The sequence below is a fragment of the Phacochoerus africanus genome, chromosome 8 (assembly GCF_016906955.1).
Source record: "Phacochoerus africanus isolate WHEZ1 chromosome 8, ROS_Pafr_v1, whole genome shotgun sequence".
NCBI classification, from domain to species: Eukaryota; Metazoa; Chordata; class Mammalia; order Artiodactyla; family Suidae; genus Phacochoerus; species Phacochoerus africanus.
In genome coordinates, this window is record NC_062551.1 from 43,428,285 (window position 1) to 43,448,240 (window position 19,956).

A 19,956-nucleotide genomic window follows, 5' to 3' on the forward strand; every position below is an offset into this window, starting at 1 on the left:
GGGGGATGAAGGTTTAGAGCTTGGGGACCCTGGGTTTTCCGTGCTAGGCATGCTGCTTAAACCCTTGCCTTCCTTTTGCGAGCCTTCACTGGCCTCCTTCATCACTGGGCTGGGAGAACACATAACCTCTGGGACCTCTGCCTTTCACCACGTTGGATGTTGGGGCTTGGTCCCAGCCAAGATGTCTGAGATGGGAAGAGGTGCTGTGGCTTTGTGGGGAGGGAAGGAAAGACTCTGGGAAACTGGGGTTTAGATAAACAAGTGGCATCCTTTCACCACCTTCCCCAGAGGGGGTCGTCAACAGCATCACTTCTCCAGGGAGTTTAGGGGGAAGAAGGACAAGCAGGGGAGGGAGAAGAGGATTTGAAAGGCTTGGAAAAGAATATTTGGAGAGGTGTTTTGGGGGGAGGGTTCAATGTATAAAATTATATTTTCATCATCAAGCAATAGGAAGTACAGCTTTGCACACAGTTTTCCTGGTGGGTGGGGCATCTGCAGAGTTTCAAACAAAAGAGATTTTGAGATTTTGCTCTGTGACCCTTATTAGATACATCATGCACTGTCACCGAGTGTTTATGTCGCCTTGTATACTGTGGTTCTTAGTACACAGCGCAAACATAGCGTTTTCTGTTTTAAAGTGAGGATGTGCTTGGAGGAAAAGTTTGATTTTTTTTTTGTAATTTACTATAGAGTGGCACAAAAAAAGGGACTGTGAGCTTGTTGCATCTTCAGTTTTATCCTTTCCAAGAGTGGAGGTTGGTCCTAACACTACAGGAGCTGGAAATCAAAGTAAGATCGTTTCCATCACCACAGGCGGCAGTGCACTGTGCTCATGACTGTTTATGCTAAACAAACTCACAGTCACATTCCTGCTTCTTGGAGTCTGGACATGAGTGGATGCCCGCCCTGCCCCACCACCCTCTGGCTGCTGGCCATAGAGGTCACACTGCCATCTGCAAGTCAACCTTGAGCATCAGGACTCTGATTTTGCTTTCTTTATCCCTTTTGGGGTAGCTGACGATGATGATGATGACCGAGGCTTATATCAAGGGTAGATTCACGTCTGTTGCAAAGATGGGGTGCACCTTCCTTGAGGCATTGGCAAATTCTGGGCAGTCATGCCAGACCACTCTCATATCTTAAATAATGTTCCACCAGGATCACTTGAGATTTATTCTAAAACCTATGGGTCTTTTTTTTTTTTTTTTCCTTCTTGCAAAACATCATTGTCCACGTCACATGAAAGATACTAGGAACAGGTCATAGGATCTGAAATGCCCGTCACCAGTACATATAAAACTCTTGCAATCCTAAAGAATACAGATGCTTACTTTATTGGAAACTCCCATGAAATCTACATTGAGGGCAGCCAGTCCTTGCCTTAGTGAAGAAACTGAGAACACAGCCCAGAGGAATTACGAGGGGGGCAGCCTAAAAGTTTTGCAAAAGGTCAGATCTATTATTTAGCTCTTAGTTGTGATGAATGGATGATAAAGGAAACCATGTGTAGCTACCTAGTTGTGTGTGATCCGTGGCTCCAGAGGCCACCGGAGAGAAAATGCTATTTTCTTAAGCCTTGGAGACGACCAACAGACTCGATTATGCCTCTAAACTGGAGTCAAACTTCTTTGAAGGAAATGAGCCGAATTGGAAAATAATATTAGATTTCCATTAAGGGTGTTCTCGCAATGCCAAATTTAAGACAAAGACTGTGTGTCTGTGTCTGTGTGTGTGAATACAAGGGGAAAACTTCACAAATATTTTCGGAATATACTCCATCATTCCCTGCCAAGCTTCAGCTCCTAACAGTTGCCAATTTATTTAAGAAGACTTCAACCTTGTTAGTAAAATAATTATGTTTTAAAAAAAAATCACGCCAAACTGCACAACAACCCAAAACACCCACCCAAACCCAGTGCAATGGATGCTGTGCTGTTTTCTTAATTCTGGGAAGATTGCATGCTAGAGAAATCAGATTGCACGCTGGGTTCTCTGGGCCTGAACTGAAATTGTCAAAAGTGTTTGGTGAGTACTTGGGCCGCAGGTAGATGCTACCGTATTTGTGATCATTGGGGGAAAGACCAACTGCATTAAACTTTCAAAATTGATCATGCTGAAGTGCTTGGTACACTCAGCCCACGTGATCGAAATAGATTTGCAAACACAGAACGTCAAAATAAATACCAGCCCCATTGCTCTTCGTGACACACACCAGTAGAGGTAGCCCAAGGCCAGCACTGGCTGCAGAGGCCCAGTGTCCAGAGCAGCTGCTCATTTCCCTTCCTGGTAAAGTACTCCAGGGCCAGTTTCACGGAAGCCCTTTCCAGGACCATCACATTTTTCTGTGGGTCTGCCTGTGGCCCGAGCCCCTGAGACTTTTCACAGAGACCTCCTGGAAGCTTCCACAGCTCCCATCTCTTGCTGGCATTCAGGCTTTGCTGGAAGGGGTTGTCTCTCTGGGTCCAGGTTGATGGATTTGCCTGAGAGAGAAAGCACTTCGGGGAGCCTTGTTCATCTTCCCCAAAGCAGCCACTAACATCGCCCTTATTGCCCATTGAGTCCTTATAATAATTTTGGGAGGTAACCAATAACTTTGGGAGGTAAGACCCCTTTTGCAGATGAGAAAACTGCAGCCCAGAGAGTTTAAGTTCACTTGCTCAGGGTGTTACGATTGGTAAGTGATGGAGCTGGGATTTGGACCGAAGCAGCCTGGTCACCCCAGGACTGTCCTCCTAACCCTCATTCTATGTCTCATTATCTCATTTCCAGGGCAGCTGAGTTTCCTGCACTTCTGGGTATGAAAACCAGCTGGCTTGATGTGATGAGTGACTTACAGTTTTTCTCAGGATTCACAGTACGCACCTGAGAGAAGCTCAGCAAGTGGACCTGAGATACACATTGATATCAGAGCATCAAAGTAAAAATGTGTAATTTTCAACATCATCATAAAGCTCTCTTCTAAAAGTGCCAATTCTCATGAGAATGGAAGGCATAGATTTCATGTTGTAGCTGAAATTTCTCACCTGGACTATGATGGGTTGCCTGTTCCTTGGCCTCCCTGCTTCGGCCCACCCTTCCCTACCTATGTGGACAGAGGGGTCCCACTGAAAACTGAGTCAGATAATGGCCTTCCTCCACCCCCATCTCACTCAGAGTCAAAGCCAAACATCCTTTCAATGGCCCACATGACTGCCCCCTCCCATCATTTCTCTTACCTTGTCTCGTTTCATCTTCCTTATGTTCACTTCTTCCCAGACACACAGGTGTCAGGAATGGTCCCACCCCAGGGCCTTTGCACAGGCTGTTCCTAGATATCCACATGGTTCAAATGTCACTTCTCAATAAGGTTTCCTCCCACATGCTTAGGTCTTGAGACCATCGCTAGTCTCCAGCCCTCCCATCCTTTTCAGCTTGCTGTTTTCCTTTTCTCCATAGCATTTATCACCCTCTCGTGTTATTTATAATTTACTTATTTATTATGTTTGTGGCCCTGTCAGTCTCTCTCCTGGTTGGAATGTAATTCTACAAGGGCAGGATCTTTGTTTTGTTCACCAGTAGATCCTAGTTGCCTAGAACAGCGCCAGGCGTGTCATAGCTCATTAAATATTTATGATACTTGTGGTTACCTCTACAGGGGAGGGAGAGGCTGAGCAATAGGATGGGGCATTGGTAAATTCCACATATTGGTAGTTGTTTTATTATTGAAGCTGAGGGTAAGTGCACTGGTTGTTCTTTATATAATTTTAATTTTTTTTTTTTTGGTCTATCTGAAATGCTCTAAATGAACTTTTAAGACTTGAATTGGGTCAAAAAGTAAAATTTATGTATGGTTTGTGTCAGTGGGATAGTCCCCTTCTCCATCCAAACAAAGTGACTGAGGAGTTCCCTGGTGGTGCAGTGGGTTAAGGATCCAGCATTGTTACTGCTATGGCTTGTGTCACCACTATAGCGTGGGTTTGATCCCTGGCCCAAGAACTTCTGCATGTGGCCAAGAAAAAAGAAACCCCCAAAACAAAAACAAAACATATTGGCTCATTTTTGTATATTCTCTTATGTCAGTGGCTGAAAATGCAGATTCTTAAGGAGATGCATTTGTAACAGGGTGGAGAGGGCCAGGTTGGCTTAAAGGGTGAATGAGATGAAGAGAGCCCAGGCTGACTTGCAGAAGTGACCATCCAAGCATGTTGGGGACAGCTGAGAAACAGGAGCAGGACAGCTGCTGAGAGCAGGATGCTTGGGTTAAGGGGTGTCTCATGACCTTGGTGAAGGGCTTGCATCCCCCCAGTTTACCAGAGGAGAGACTGAAAGAGGAGTGCCTCTTGAGCCACCAGGAAGGAGGAAAGGGCTGAGTCAGGGACCTGGGGGAAGATGTCAGGTGAGGGCTTCTCTGGGTCGGGACTGACCTGGGCAGGACAGAACTCAGAACTCAGCGCCTCTGGCCCCATCAGATCCCCAGATCTGCAAAAGGAGAGCCTGTTTTGGCTGTGTGCACCCTCTGGTCCAGCCCAGGGCCCATGGTCTATGGCTGAGCGAGCTGGTTGGGGTCCAGACTTGCGGCTGGAGGACACGCCTTGTTCCCTGCACACGCCGGGCAGTTTCCCAGACACCAGTCAACACCTCTGGCAAGCGCAATTCCTTGAGAGGAGTGCCATTGATCGGGCCAGACAGAAAACAAGTGGCCGTGATCGAGACGAGTGAATATTCATTTGGAAGTGTCAGAGAGCATGTGGAGATTGTGCCTGTGGTGACCGGCGTGGCAGGGATTCAGGATATGAGGTCTGTAGGACCCACAGCTCGGGTGGGGATCTGGTTAGGGCCAGGGAGAAAGGGCCAGAGAATGTCTGGAAGAGCTAAGTTGCCATCCCACCCATCCCACAGCTCTCTGGATACTGACAGAAGCTGGGGCTGACAGAGTGTCTCTGGGGTGTGCAGGGTATCCTGCCCAAGGCCTTGGTCTTCAGGTGGGTTATTCTCTGCACTGCGGCCAAGGCCTGGGGGCATCTGTGTGCCTGGAAGGGGAGAAGGGGTCTGCTGAGCCTGCCTTTGTCTCAAGGTCCTGCTTCCTTTTTGGGCATAGTGGGACAGGGGCTTCGAGATGGTCCAGCTGGAGCCATCTGTAGTCTCTAGCTGAGCCCCGTCTCCCGTTCTATCCCTGCATCCCTGCTCTGCACAAATCGGGGCTCAGGTCAGGGAGGCTGTGGGATGTGTGATCAGGGTCCTGTGTGGTGGTCATCCTTCCCCTGGGATGGGTGGGTAGGTGTTTGGATTCACTCACTTGACAATTGGGGCCTTGGTGGTGGCTAGAAGCTTCCTAGACAGAGGTAAGAGGTCACCATTGCTGCCCTGGAAGGCCTGAGCCCTGCCGGCTCATTGCCAGGTGCACAGTCACCTAGGTGCAGCCTGCCTCTCCCCCCCACCACCCCAGTCCCAATTAGCCGTCTGTAGGAGCTGCCACCGGCATGGGGGAGGGATTCGGTCCTGCTTCTCTGTGCAGACTGCTCAGCTAATGAGGGGGTTTGTGAAATTTTTAATTATGGCTTCCATGCCTGGCTTAATTATTTGCATATGGCTTTTACAAGTGAGAAGAGGACGCCTGCGTGCAGCGCTTCTCCTCAGCCCCACGTTTGACTTTAATTAAAGGCAGAACCTGAGGTCTTTCCATCACTAATGATCGTGGAAAATTAGCTTCCAATTCCCAGGGGTCGCCAGAGTGATGCACCCTGAGGCGGAGAGGGGACGGAGGTGGGGAGTGCAGGAGGCACAGATGGCAGATGGCCCTGCTGAGCTGCCCCCCCCCGAGCCCTCCCCCCCAAGCCTATTTCCCTCGCGCTGACTTCCCTCCAGGCCCTGCAGAAAAGGGAGCCTTGCTCTCTGCAAGGAAGGAGGCCTGACCCCAGGCAGGGGGTTGAGGAGCATCTCTGAGCTGAGAGTGAGGGCTGCTGTGGTCTTCGTCCTGGTGGCCAGGAGCTGGGACTGGCCTGAGTGGCAGCTGGACTGTTCCTAGCTGGTGGCCATAGGGCAGAGGGATGGGAGGTTCTGGAGCCCCCACACACATGCACACACACGCATGTGTCCACTCACACACCTGCTCACCTAGGCACACGTAGGTGGGCCTTCACCCACTCTAGCCACAGGACAGCGTCACAGAGACATGCCTGTGTGCTCACACCCACTCGTGTGCACACACGCAGTCACAGACACGTTCGCACATGAGCCAGGGGCTCTCCCAGGCCCATCCTTGCTCTCCTTGTCCCTCAAGCTCTCACCGAGGCCAGCATCTGCTTGGGAGCCCGTGGACCAGGGCTGCAGGCAGCTTGTGGCTTAGGCTTCTGAGAGCAGCAGTGCAGCCCTGACCCCCTCCCCACTGATTGACACAGGTCGTTGCTGGCTTGTGTCTGGGACGTGGCTTCCTCAGTCACATGAGGTCAGGGACTCCACAGGGGGTGTGGTGAAGAGCTCATCCTTTGGATTTAGACTGAATTCAAATCTGGCTCCACTGCTTCCTAGCTGTGTGGCCTTGGGTGAGTTACCCAGCCTCTCTGAGTCTGTTTCCTTATCATTAAAATGGGGATGATACTTGTTCCCACAGCTTTTGTACAGAGCAAAGGAGAGAATTGTGCAGTGGCCTCTGTGGCCACCTCTATGTTGCCCCCCCCCCACCCTTGTCCCCTAGTCTTTGAGTTTGGGAGAGACTGACCCTACCCCCAGCTCCAGGGAGGATAGTTCCATCCCACTGGTTCCATTAACCCAGGCCTGCACTCCCCCAGCTCTGGAGGGGCCATCAGCTCAGGGTCCAGGAGTTTTGTTCCGTGGTTGAGGACAGGCCCCTCGTTCTCCTGCTGGACTTAACAAGGATGCCCATATGCTGGACTGTGGCTCAGCCACCGTACAACCATGGAGGGGCCATCTGAGAATAAAACCTGTCCAAGGACAGGGGAGTGGAGCCACAGGAAGGATCTGGGTCCTGGTGACACCATGTAACCTCGGAATTCCCGCCAAGCTGGGTTTTCTCTTACTCGCCTTCTGGTTATCACAGGAGCTCATCTCAGAGGCTTGGCCCAACACCTAACACAGCTGATGGCAGCCACTGAACCAGCCAAAAGATGGTCCCCTGGTCACATTGTAGCTCCTTCCCATCCCACTAAGGATGCTGCCCTGTAGGTCAAGGCTGAACTTTCTGCCACAGGAGCTGTCTTCCTTTGTGGGGGCTGCCATAACAAAATGCCATAGACTGGGGTGGGTGGTGGCTTCAATAACCAAAAATTATGGTCTCATAGTTCTGGAGGCTGGAAGTCTGAGATCAAGGTGTCAGCAGGGTTGGGTCCTTTTGCAGGGGGTGAAGGAGAATCTGCTCCAAGCCTCTCCTCGAGCTTCCAGAGGACTGCTGTCTGTCTTTGGCCTTCCTTAGCTTGTAGATCTCAGCCTCCTAGGGCAGTCTCCCTGTGTGCATGTCTGGGTCCAGAGTTCCTCTTTGTCTTTCTTCTTTTTTTTTTTTTTTTTAAGGGCTGCAGGTGCAGCATATGGAGGTTCCTAGGCTAGGGACTGAGTCAGAGCTGTAGCTTCCAGTCTACACCACAGCCACAGCCACGCCAGACCTGAGCCGCAACTGCCACCTACACCACAGCTCATGGCAATGCAAGATCTTTAACCCACTGAGCGAGGCCAGGGATCGAACCTGCATCCTCATGGACACTAGTCGAGTTCATTTCCTCTAAGCCATAGTGGGAACTCCAAGAGTTCCCTTTTTCCTAAGAACACCAGTCCTGTTAGGGGTTCACCCTATTCCAGTGTGGCCTCGTCTTAATTAATTACCTCTACAATGACTCTATTTCCAAAGCAGGTCACATTTTGAGGTACTGGAGATTAGGACTTCAACATATGACTTTTGAGGGGGTGCACAGTTCAACCCCTAACAGGTGCATATGGTGTGAGCCTGTGTGTGTGTGTGTGTGTGTGTGTGTGTACCACTACTGGGTGGGTATCCTGAGTCACTACTCCCTTGTCCTACCACAGTGATTGACCTTCAGGCAGAGACAGATGCCATGGGCTGGGAGCCCCTGCTTCTGCGTGAGTGCCATCCACTTACAGAGCTGCAGGAAGCAACTTCTGATCAGTGGGGCTGCCGCAGCTTCCCTCCACTGCAGCTGGCACACAAGCTTTTTTTTCCCCTCAGCTGATTTTGCACAAAATTCGTTGAACTGTTAGGCCTCATCTTTATCCAGAGGCCAGGTGCTTTTCCCTAATCCAGGCTATGCTTTTCATGGCAGGGGTAGCAATGGGTGAACTTTGGGCCAAATCTAATGTGGACATGAGTATTTATTGGCTCAAGTTGGTTCTAAAAGTATACATTGTTTGCCAATTTGAGAATCGGGAGATTTCATGTTAAAAATCCATGTTTCCAAACTGGAAACTCTGAAGGTTTAGATCTGCTAGCAAGGACCACTTAAAAAGAATTTTTGTGTACAACTGTCATATGATTATTACTGGAAATAGGCTACTTCAAACAGGTGATCACTGAAGAACAGCGATTGGCCAATCTGAGCTCATCATAAAAAATGTGTATTTGCACCTGTCTTCTCCTTTTTAGCAACCATGTAAGAAATCAGGGCTCATGCAGAGTGGCCTGAGTGGATGCCATTCTGCTGTCAGATGCTCCCATTTCACTGGGTGTTGCCTACATCCATGGCCCACCACTCCAGCTTGGCAGACATGCCATAGAGTGAGTGCCATGTCCAGGGATTATGAAGGTTTAGCCCCTTTTCTGCCTGTGTTCTTAGGGCTGAGAGATGAAGACATCCAGGACTCAGGATAACAGAAAAGAGGCTACAGGCTCAGGGAGAGAAAAACCAAGCTCCCCTCACCCCCTCACCTTTGTATATTGTTCAAGGGAAGCAAGGAAGTCAGCAGAACCATTTGGAGAGAGGGGCGAGACCAAGCATGGGGAGCCTTGCCCTGTGGAGAAGGGACTTGGACCCAGAAGCCCAGTCCACCTGCCTGGAGCCTCTTTCCTCTACCCTAAGAGAGCATCCCACCATAGCAGGAATCTTTTAGCCCTGTAGTATCAGTCCACTGATTTACTGGTTGGGAAAACTGAAGCTCAGAGATGTAAAATGATGAAGGTCTCTCAGGGAGAAAATTTAATGCTGAGTAGCAGACACTCAGAGCCCAGTGGTCTTTTCTCTACACTAGCCTCTCACAGTTACCTGTGTCGGAGGAAAGCCCAGGGGCTCTTTGGAACATACAGGCGGGTGCCTCACCTGGCCTGGGGGCTGTCAGGAATGGTGAGCGATGAGACTGGATACTCACGGACCCTGTGGAACATGCCAAGACACTTAAACTTGGAGCACTGGGCAACTGGGAACCCTCCAATGACAATTTTGAACAGGGAGGAACAGCAAATGCACTGCAGGGACTGGTGTGGAGGTTGGGAGCTGTCCATGACAGCCAGTGCTGAATCATCCAAACTGAGGAGCTGGACAAGACAGGACACATGCAGGGGACCGAGTCTACTGTTGAATGTGGGGGCAGAAGGGAGGGAGGGTAGGATGGTCCCAAATCTCTGTCTTTCCAACACTGTGGCGGAAGAAGGGGAAGGCATTGAGCGTCAGTGGATTGGAGGAGACTTGAAATATGAGAAGTCGAGTGGAAGGAGACAGGTGACAGACTCATGGAGATGGCAGGCTCCTACCTGATACATAGCCACTCATTAGAACGTCCGGGTCACTCAGAGCCTTGGCCCCACGCTGATAGCCTGAGACCTGGTTCTCCATAGAACAGTCGGGACAGAACCAATAGACTTCATTGTTTTGCCATATTTTTAGCCTTTGTGCCCTCTGCAGACACCAGCCTGTTCTGAGGAGAACTCTGGGGAAAGTCATGCTTCACTACTAGGGGTCAAGAATGTGGTGGTCCTGGAGTTCCCATCGTGGCTCAGTGATAATGAACCTGACTCGTACCTGTGAGGATGCAGGTTCGATCCCCAGCCCCTCTCAGTGGGTTAAGGATCTCACATTGCTGTGGCTGTGGTGTTGGCTGGCAGCTGTAGCTCTGATTCAACCCCTAACCTGGGAACTTTCCTATGCCGCAGGGGCGGCCCCAAAAAGACACATAAAGAATGCAGTGGTCAGCCCCAGGGCTAGCCTAGGGAGGCCAGCCTGCTCCCACAGGACACCCACATACACCTGCTGGACTCCACGTGCTCTCAACTCAAAGAGCCCAGTTGGCCCTTGTGTGCCAGCATCCCTTCCCCTCCTCCCTCCTCTTACTAGCTCACTCATCACTCACCACACTTTGCCCAAATACCTACTCTGCGCCAGGCACTTTTGGCAGCTGGGAACACAAAAGCAAGTCCTCTGGGGCCTCCTTGAGCCAGCCGCAGGAAGAGGGATTCCCTGGAAGGAAGCCAAACTTCCCCGCCATTCTCTCCTCCTCTGAAGGCTGTGGATTACTATTTGCAACTTGGAGGCAGCTGCACCCTGCCAGGGGCCAGGGCATTCTAGGTTTACTCATGTCCTCCTTTCTGTCCATATTATACCCCAACTTTCAATTTTGAGAAGTAAATATGCAATTTTTTCCTCCCTGTAATTTTCCCTGCTGTGGCTGTGGATGTCAGAGCAGCTGGAAAATGTGAATAGCTCAGTGCTTTCTAAAAGTAAAAGGAGGCTGCGCAGTTTCGTACACTGTCTGCTGCTCTTGGCAATATCCAGCAGCTCTGCCGGGGGAGGGCAGGGGGGGGTGATGCTCTCCAGGCTGTGCTGTCAGGGGAACTTTTAACCCAAGTAATCCATGTCCCCGCCTACCATTAGCGATGAGATAATTGCCGAGAAAGCAAGCGTGTGCGTGTGTGCACGCAGACACATGCATGAGTGTTGCAGGGATGTTAGCAGAGGTGAAGCAAAGGTATCTGCTTACACAGTCAAACTTGCTGCATATTCCTCTGGGGACTTTCAAACCTTCGTGTCTCAGTAACTGAAGGTCAGGGTAGTCTGATCTATGCTTTTGTCTGCAAGAAGCGAGTGAAACGCAGCTGAAAAGGCTTATTTACTGTGTAACCTTGACAATACTTAGTCTCTCTGAGTCTTAATTTTATCGTTGGTAATCACAGCTGTGGACTTGGAGAGAGGCTGCCTTGATGCTCTTTCAGGGAGGACTTGCTGGCCACCTATGGAACAGGGGGTCCGATGTCAGCTCCTTCAGGATCTGCAGCAAACTGCCCCCTCCAAGGTCAGCCCTTCCCTGGGCACCCCACATCCAGCTATTGAAAAGGTGGAAGCCATTACTTACATGGCAGGTGCAGCCGTTTCTGCCCATGCTGTGACAGCTGATACCCACTCCAGAGTTCCCATCCAGGCTTTGTTAGACCCGCATCCCCGACCGATTTCTCCTTCTTCCCACTTCCCCTTCCCTCGGTTTTCTCTTCATAGATATTGACCCTTGATAAGCATCTTGCACCCCACACCCCATCTCAGTATCTCCGTGTGAAGAACTAAACCGGTGACAAATAGAGATAAAGAGTTTCACTTCAAAGGGGTTGTTGTGTGAAAGCTAAATAGGATGTTGATGTCGTATCCAGTGAAGAGCCTGGAATGCTCAAGTATGACAGGTGTCTATTCTTTTTCCTTTTCTTCCCCTGAAAAGTGTGACACCAAGTCCCCTTCTTCCAGGCCTTGAGCTGTTGTTCATGGCCTGTCCTCTGTAATATATTTGGATAAAGTCAGAGGGGAAAGTGGCCCTGAAAGTTTGTCCCAGCTACTAAGTTTGAGGGCTAGCAGTGGACTCTGGAGCCAGCCTCGTCCCTGTGAAATTCATTATCCATGGATCGCATCAACCCTCTTCAAGGTTCCTCACTGAAAAGAAATCGAGCATGCAAATACTCTTTTATCATAATCACCACGTATCCACAGGGTAATTCATAAAAGAGCTGGAAATATATTGAAATTCAATATTGTTTTAGTCCAAATCAATATTAATAATTGTTTGCATTTTTAAAGTGCAATTTGCAATTGAAAAATGCACAAAGATCAACCAGTAGTTGCTAACACATCAAATTTTCCTGTTAAAGGCATAGTCCCTTAACTTTAAAATGTTTCTTATACAACAGAGGATGGCGCTGATCCATGAAAGTGGCTATCTATTATTTACGTGCACAACATTAGAATTTGCTTCCATTATGCATGAGCGGAAAGACCGTAACTTTTATTTTTAAGTTCTTGTGTTTTTTTAATTAAACTTTTTATTTTGCAATAGTTGCGCATTTACATGCATTTGTACAGAGGAATACAGAGGAATACTGTGTACCATTTATCCTGTTTCCCCCAATAGTAACAGCTTGTAAAACTATAGTCCAATATCATAATAAGAATGTTGACACTGATGCAGGCAAGATAAAGGACATTGCCATCACCACAAGGATGCCTCATGTTGCCCTTTTGGTTCTTTAAAAATTAAAGATTTTTAAATGACAAAGGTGACCATGGATATAATGGGATCCAAATCATTAGGCTTGTTTGGATTTCTGCTTTGAAATGATTTCTATCATTAAATGAGGAAATGAGCTCAGTGTAAAGGTTCAAATATAGAACCCTGGTCGCCTAGGTAGAGCGTGGGCCCAGGAGAGGCTCCTCTAAACTAGGGATGCCTCCGGGGACCATGACTTTGTGGATCAGAAAGAACCTGAGACCACATTTTCCAGACAGACGCTTGCATCAGGGGCCTTTGCTTCCTCAAATAAGGATGAGGTTGTCTCGAAGAGAAACAGCTTGGCAGTTTTTGTGCTCTAGGGACACGACAATAGCCCAGATTTGTGGCGAGGGATAGTCAGCAGGTGTGAGCAAGAGGCATCTCACCAGAGGGCTCTATGCTCTGCCTGAAAGTGGCCACATGCAAATGAAATTCACAAGGTGCCTTTCTGTTCTCCAAGATTGGCCTTTGTCTCACGCCAGAGTGGCAAGGAACTTGGAAACTCACCTATAGTGCATATTTTGGATGCAGATTGATTCCAAGATTAGGAAAATTGGGATTTCCCCATCATGGCTCGGTGGAAACAAGCATGACTAGTATCCATGAGGACTTAGGTTCGATCCCTGGCCTCCCTCAGTGGGTTAAGGATCCGGTGTTGCCATGAGCTATGGTATAGGTTGCAGACGCAGCTTGGATCTGGTGTTGCTGTGACTGTGGTGTAGGCTGGTGGCTACAGCTCCAATTTGATCCCTTGCCTGGGAACCTCCATATGCCATGGTGCAGCCCTAAAAAGACCAAAAAAAAAAAAAAAGATTAGGAAAATTAATTTCTGAAGGTCAAGAGTTAATTGAAGGGGCAGCCAGGCTCAGAGCCTGGATCACCTCTCTGAGCCTTATGTCCATTCCATGACATCTGGCCCCTTTTTTTTCTTTTTTCTTTTGCTTTTTAGGGCCACACCCACAGCATATGGAGGGTCCCAGGCTAAGGGTCAAATCAGAGCTACAGCTGCTGGCCTAAGCCATAGCCACAGCAACGCCAGATCTGAGCTGCATCTGCAGCCCACACCACAGCTCATGGCAACACTGGATCCTTAACCCACTGAGAGAGGCCAGGAATCAAACCCAAATCCTCATGAATCCTAGTCAGGTTTGTTAACCGTTGAGCCAGGAAGGGAACTTCTGGCCACTTGGGCGGGGCTGCCTGGGTTCACACACCCTGTTCCTCTGTGTCATGGTTATGTTTCACTCAGGAATGAACTTGACTCTTCTGGTCCTCCTCATCTCCTGGGCCCACACCCAGTCACCTGTAGAATGAGTGAAACTATCAGAGAGTGATTCCTGCTCAGTTGACTTTCATTGCCCCTTTTATTGCAGTAAAATATACAGAATATACAGTTTACCATTTTAACCACTTGCAAGTCCAGTGGCATTAAGTACATTCGCATTTTTGTGCAGCCTTCACTGCTGTGCATCTCCAGAACTTTTTTTCAGTCTTCCCTCCCCAGCTGGAAGTCTATCTGAATTAGTTGCTAACTCTCCATTCCTCCCTCCCCTGCAGCCCCTGGTAGCCACTTTTCTACGTCCTGTCTCTGAGTTTGACTACATGGAACTAACTGTACAGTATCTGTCCTGTTGTGACTGGCTTCTTTCACATAGCATAATGTCCTCAAGGTTGACCTGTATTATGCCATGTGCTGCTTTCATTGCTTTTTGATCAACACATTCAAACTGCAGTTTTCTTTGAGAGTTTCGTAGCATACTGTATTTTAAAGGTTTGGGAATCATCCATATTGTGACATCTAAATGACTTGTGTATTTGTGCATGTGTTTCCTCTGTTAATATACATGTATATATAGAAACAGAGTCATCATTTATCTCCACACGTATTTGAATCTTTGAGCCCCATGATTTGAAATCTGCCCTATCAACATTAAGATACAAAGTGGCTGGAGTTCCCATCGTGGCACAGTGGTTAACGAATCCGACTAGGAACCATGAGGTTGCAGGTTTGATCCCTGGCCTCACTCAGTGGGTTGGGGATCTGGCGTTGCTGTGAGCTATGGTGTAGGTTGCAGATGCAGCTCAGATCCCATGTTGCTATGGCTGTGGTGTAGGCTGGCAGCTATAGCTCCGATTCAACCCCTAGCCTGGGAACCTCCATATGCCACAGGAGCGGCCCTGGAAAAGGCAAAAAGACCAAAAAAAAAAAAAAAAAGATGCAAAGTGGCACCCTGGGAGTTCCCATTGTGGCTCAGTGGGTTAAGAACCTGACATAGACTCTTTGAGGATGTGGGTTCGATCCTTGGCCTCGATCGGTGGGTTAAGGATCTGGTGTTGCCACAAGCATAGGTCGCAGATGCGGCTTGGATCTGGTGTCGCTGTGGCTGTGGCATAGGCCTGCAGCTGCCGCTCCAATTCAACCCCTAGCCTGGGAATGTCCATATGCCTCAAGTGCAGCTGTAAAAAGAAAAAAAAGAAAAAAAAAGTAACATGCTGTGAGGAGTGTGCCTCAGATCTTAGGGAGCCGTCAGATTCCATTGGGCTCCCCAGGGGAGCTCAATTCCTTGCCTCTTGTTGGTTTGCAGTATTGGACTACTCGTTGGACCTGATTCCAACCCAGGCCTGATCAAAACGAATGCACAGCTCCCAGAAACATAAATGACCTTTTTAAAATTCCAGGTTCATGGAGTGCCTCTCTCCAGATGGCCCGATCACCTCTGTCTATTAACTCATGCTCATTCAACGTGCAGCCGCGGTTATCGATCACCTGTGCCAGGCACTGTGCTAAGTGCTGGGAATACAAAGAGGAGCAGAGGCTCTAAGAGTCTGAAACAAACGTGTGCATCCTCTCCACACAGTGGGGGAAGGGCTGTAACTAAGGTACACACACTCACAAGATTGGAGGTACTGCCAGGGTGGCAGTGGGGGTGGGGAGGTTCTCGGTTTTTCTTCCTGCAGAATTACTGCTCCTTACCCTTGCCTTGTTATCACAGAACACGCTGAAAATGTAAGAGGTCTGGGCAGAGATGGTACTTGCAGTGTGGTTTACCCCTGAGTAGCTATGGAGGGCACTGCAGCCTGTGACACCTTGCCTGGGCTCTCAGGACCCCCTTGCTGCAGCTGTGTGTTTGTAGACTTCCCCTCATCCTCTCCGTAGGAGCAGTGGCGGAAGCTGGATGGTGGCATTCCTAGTGAGGTCATGGGGACAAGGTTTGGCCTGTTTGAGTCTGATTTATGCCTCAGCCTTGTCTTTGGGTCCCCTTTCTCTCCCCCTGCAGAGAGCATGGGAGATTGGAAAGAATCCCTGCCTTGTAGCAGAGGAGTGGATAGCAAGTGAGTTAGTTCCCCCAGGAGTGGAGTGCAGTCTTGCCCGCCTGTGTGTGCCAAGGCGGGGCCCTGGCCATTTCAGGACCCAGGTCAGCGCCCCCGCCGTGACCATGGTGGGGCAGGCGTCTTGCAGCCCCGCCTCAGAGTCTGAGCCCTTGCAGCCATTCGTCATCCTCGCAGAGCCCTGCAACTTTATGCCTACGCATAAAAACTGGAAGGACTCGTCCCAGAGTTTGCCGCTGCCACTACCACCGCTGCCGTTAGAGCAGTTTTAATTAGCTGCAGGATTTTAATGAGCTGAAATCAAGAAGAACCCATCTCAGAAGTACGCAGGAGCCCCTCCACCCCCACCCCAACACAAGGAAGAACTTGTCTGACAAAACAGATGGAAGTGGTGGTTCTCAGGGGACCCGGCGGTGTGCTTTGTTTCCGCAAAGAGCAGATGAGTTACTGAGGCCAGGAGGCCGACGAGGGGAGCCAGGAGGTCAGCTCCAGCCCCGGCCTCGGCGGGGGCAGCGCTGGAGGCCCTGCCCCCTCTGCGGCCCTGGCGGAATGCTCGGTGCCGGATTCAAGGTGACGGCAGTGCCTGGCTCCTTTCTCCTCAAGTTGCCATAGCAGCCTCTCTCCCGTTGAGCGGCTTCTCCTGGAGCCCTCAGCCGGGAGGGACGTCATTGTTCGCTCCTGCCGGTTCAAGGAGAAGACTGACTGGACGGAGAACTTTCCCAGGCCCAGGGTCCACATCCCAAGTGGGTGCGCCCATAGGCATGTGGCTGGACGCTTCCTGCTGCCTCCAGTAGGGCACGGGGGCAGGTTCCCGCAGCCAGAGGGCATTCTCTGGGTGACTGGGTGACGGGGAGGTTGTGGGGGGGAAGTGTCCGTTTTGGAGCAGCCTCAGCCAAGTCTGTCCTTGGAGCCGTCTGTCCGTCTGCCTGCCGGCCCGTCGCCACTGGAGGTGCGTGTGTTTTGGCTGAATTCCCAAGTCCTTGCTTGTGCCCTGAAGTGAATTTTCTAAAGAGACCAATTTTTAAATCAGATAAATAAGGAAGTAGGAGCAATCCATGGCCTTGCCCTGTGTCCCAGGAGGTGTTTACAAGATTAATTGGATTTCTTTTTCTTACTGTAAAAATTGGTGACGCCATTCAGGCCTCCGGGAGAGAAGCTGCTGGGAGCACTCGGACTTGAGAGGCGGGCAGGACCTTCTGAAAACTCAGTGGGCTGTTTCTTTTTCTTGCCTTAACCCTCTGCCTTCCGCCCCCAGTTGTTTGGCTTTTCTTATTGTCTGTTGGTCTGAAGGGAAGCAGGGAAATCGGGGAGGGTTCTCCCCTTGTCAGCAGAGCCGAGTGTGATGCAGTGTGTACTGAGGATGCACCAGTCCCAGGCGGGCACGGAGGCCTGTGGATGTGTTGACGGGGCCCTGGACAGCCCAGCCCCAGCCAGTGACAGTGCAGTGTCCCCTCTCCAGGCAGCAGCTTAACTCCTGGGAGAGGGAGACAGCCTTTGGCCAGCATTTCCCCGTTGCCTTGAAAATAGCACGTGACTTTGAAGACAAGGACCCTTATGGGAACAATAGGGGGGCAGGTGGGCACCCCCTTTGGAGTGCCTGGTGGTCCAGAGGTGACCTCCCAACTGCCTCCCTTTCAAGGAAGGAGGTTCCTGCAGACTCTGTGATCTTGGCCCCCTCCTGGGGCATTGAAGACCCAGCCAGACTGCAAACCAGTGACCCAGGAGGGGAGGCTCACTAACCTTTGATTCCTGTTTGCAGGGAGCAGGGAGTGCTTGGATCAGATGGTCTCCAGTGAGAGCCAGCACTGGGCAGAGGGTGCTGGGGGCAGGGGGAAGGCTGGGGTCTGAGGCTTAGGGGCTGGGTCTGGGTGGGGGAAGCCATGCTTCCTGGGGCATGGTGAGGGGGCGTGTGTCCTCTTGGGGGCCAACAAAGGAGAGAGTCTCTGACATGAGATGCTTGAACAGTTGATGTTCCTGCCACAGTGAAGGCGCAGAGCCTGGGGCTGTGCTCTTGTCCCCTCCCCCAGATTTGAGGGCGGGCATGTGATGCCCACCCAGGGGCCAGGCACATGGGCTGGTGGGGCCTGGCTCCACTTCATCGGCTTGTTTTGGGCAGGTTCAGAAACAGGTGAGGACAGGTCGTGGCTGCAGGACAAGGGCAATCTGTACTAGCTTGAATGGGGACAGAGTGAGAGGTTGGAGAGAAGAGGGGACAGACCAGCTCTTATGTAGTCACTTCTGCAGTGCCAGGTAATATACCAGCAATTCACTGGTGATCACACATGCATCTGAGTCCCCTTTTTTGGTCAAATAGAGTCTTTGAGTGGCACTTTATTCGCTGCTTGACCGGGCAGCTGTGTGTGCTGTTCATCAGCTTGCTGCCCTTCCTTCCCTCCTCCCGCTCCTTACGGAATGTCCTGACATCAGAGTTCACCCTAGATCAGCCTCCTGGCAGGAAGTGTGCCAACACCATGGCCAGCATAAGCAGGATTTCCTTACAGCTGGGGCCTGACCTATAGGCTGACCCCCATGGGCCTTGCACGCAGGCCGGTCATCACTAGGGGAAGGGCCTGGGAAACTGAATTTGATGGGCAGCATCAAGAGTGGCCTGGTTCTGGAGCTCCCATCGTGGCTCGGTGGTAATGAACCTGACTAGTATCCCTGAGGATGTGGGTTCGGTCCCTGGCCTCGCTCAGTGGGTTAAGGATCTGGCATTGCTGTGAGCTGTGGTGTAGGTCACAGATATGCCTTGGATCCTGCATTCCTGTGGCTGTGGTGTAGGCCGACAACTGTAGCTCCCACCGGACCCCTAGTCTGGGAACTTCCATATGCCACAAAGGTGTGCCATAAAAGCAGAAAGACAGTAAGAAGAAAAAAAGAGGAGAGAGGAGAGAGAGAAGAGATAAGATAGAGAGAGAAAGAAAAAAGAAAGAAAGAAGACAGAAAGAGAAAGAAAAGAAAAAAGAAAAACGAAGAAAGAAAGAAAGAAGAAAGAAAGAAAGGAAGGAACGAGGAATAAGGAAAGAAGGAGAGGAAAGAATGGTAAGAAGGTAAATAAGGAAGAAGAAGAAAGAAAGAAAGAAAGAAAAGAGTGGCGTTGCTCTTCCCCCGAGCCTGGGGCCTGTACTCCTGCATCCGTGTCTTTGCAGGGTGATGAGCCAGGTCCCCAGGAGAGTCTCATCTGTGGCAGCTCCTCATGAGGGGCTTTAGGGTCTGAGCCTTTGGGGACAGTGGCTGCCCCTTTTCATCCACTGGCAGGCCTGGGGTGGGGGTGTTCCTGGTGATGGCAGGAAGCGGCCGTCTTTCTCGGCAGTCAGGGGCCGTTACAGTAAGGTCAGGGCTGGCTGGAAACCCCAGAACGAGCTCCAGAGGCAAACCCAGCCCGGCTGAACACTGCCTCCTGAACATAAAAGCTGGGAGGTCGTGGGAAACTCCTGCTCGGCACAGCCCAGAGAGCCTGGCTCTCAGGCACGTTCTGTGCGTGGAGGCCTGGGGCAGGTTAATTAAAGTTAACTGAGTGAAAAAATAATTACAGCGACTGCAGAGGGGAGAAACCCAAACCTGCAATTTAACTCTCCTCAGCCTCAGAGCTTTGCTGAGAACCGTCTCATCCTTGGGGATCTGTCTGGGCAGGGGAGGGAGGGGCTTCTCTTATTACCACTTCCTGCCCTGTCCCCGCCCCAGGCTGGGTGTAGAGGGATCATCTCCCACATGGGGTACCAGGTCAGGGATGGCTTCCCTGGCCAAAGTACCACACCAACGAGACCCCGGGCAGGGACTGTCCTTGTGTCATCTGCTCTGGGGACCATTGGCCCCCCAGCGGTGGTCTCGGAGGCTGCTGGGAGCCGTCCACCTGGCCTCAGCTTCCCTTGGACACCGCCCTCTGCCAGGGAAGGGCAAGTTCCCAGAGGGGTCCCTGGGTGAAAAGAGGGTGGTGTCCCAGGGCCCGGGGAAGGTAGGACAGGGTGTCGGTAAGGGGACAGAGTGACCCTCCTCCTCCACAGGGGAGGCCTCTTGGAACCCTTGCCCGTCTAGCACAGCTCACTGGGTGAGTCTCCCCTTCCACACCTGTCCCACTCCACCACGCCCTGCCCCGCGGCAGGAGCTTACCTCCTTCCTCCAGGCAGATGGCCTTGGGGCGCCCTCATCTTGACCCAGCTGGGGTCA

At 50.8% G+C, this 19,956-nt stretch overlaps 1 protein-coding gene across 1 annotated transcript in view; it reads left to right on the forward strand.

The window, feature by feature from the left end:
• Positions 1–19,956, forward strand: part of CHST8 (carbohydrate sulfotransferase 8) — a 122,166-nt gene that overhangs the window by 37,568 nt on the left and 64,642 nt on the right. The window lies entirely within an intron of this gene.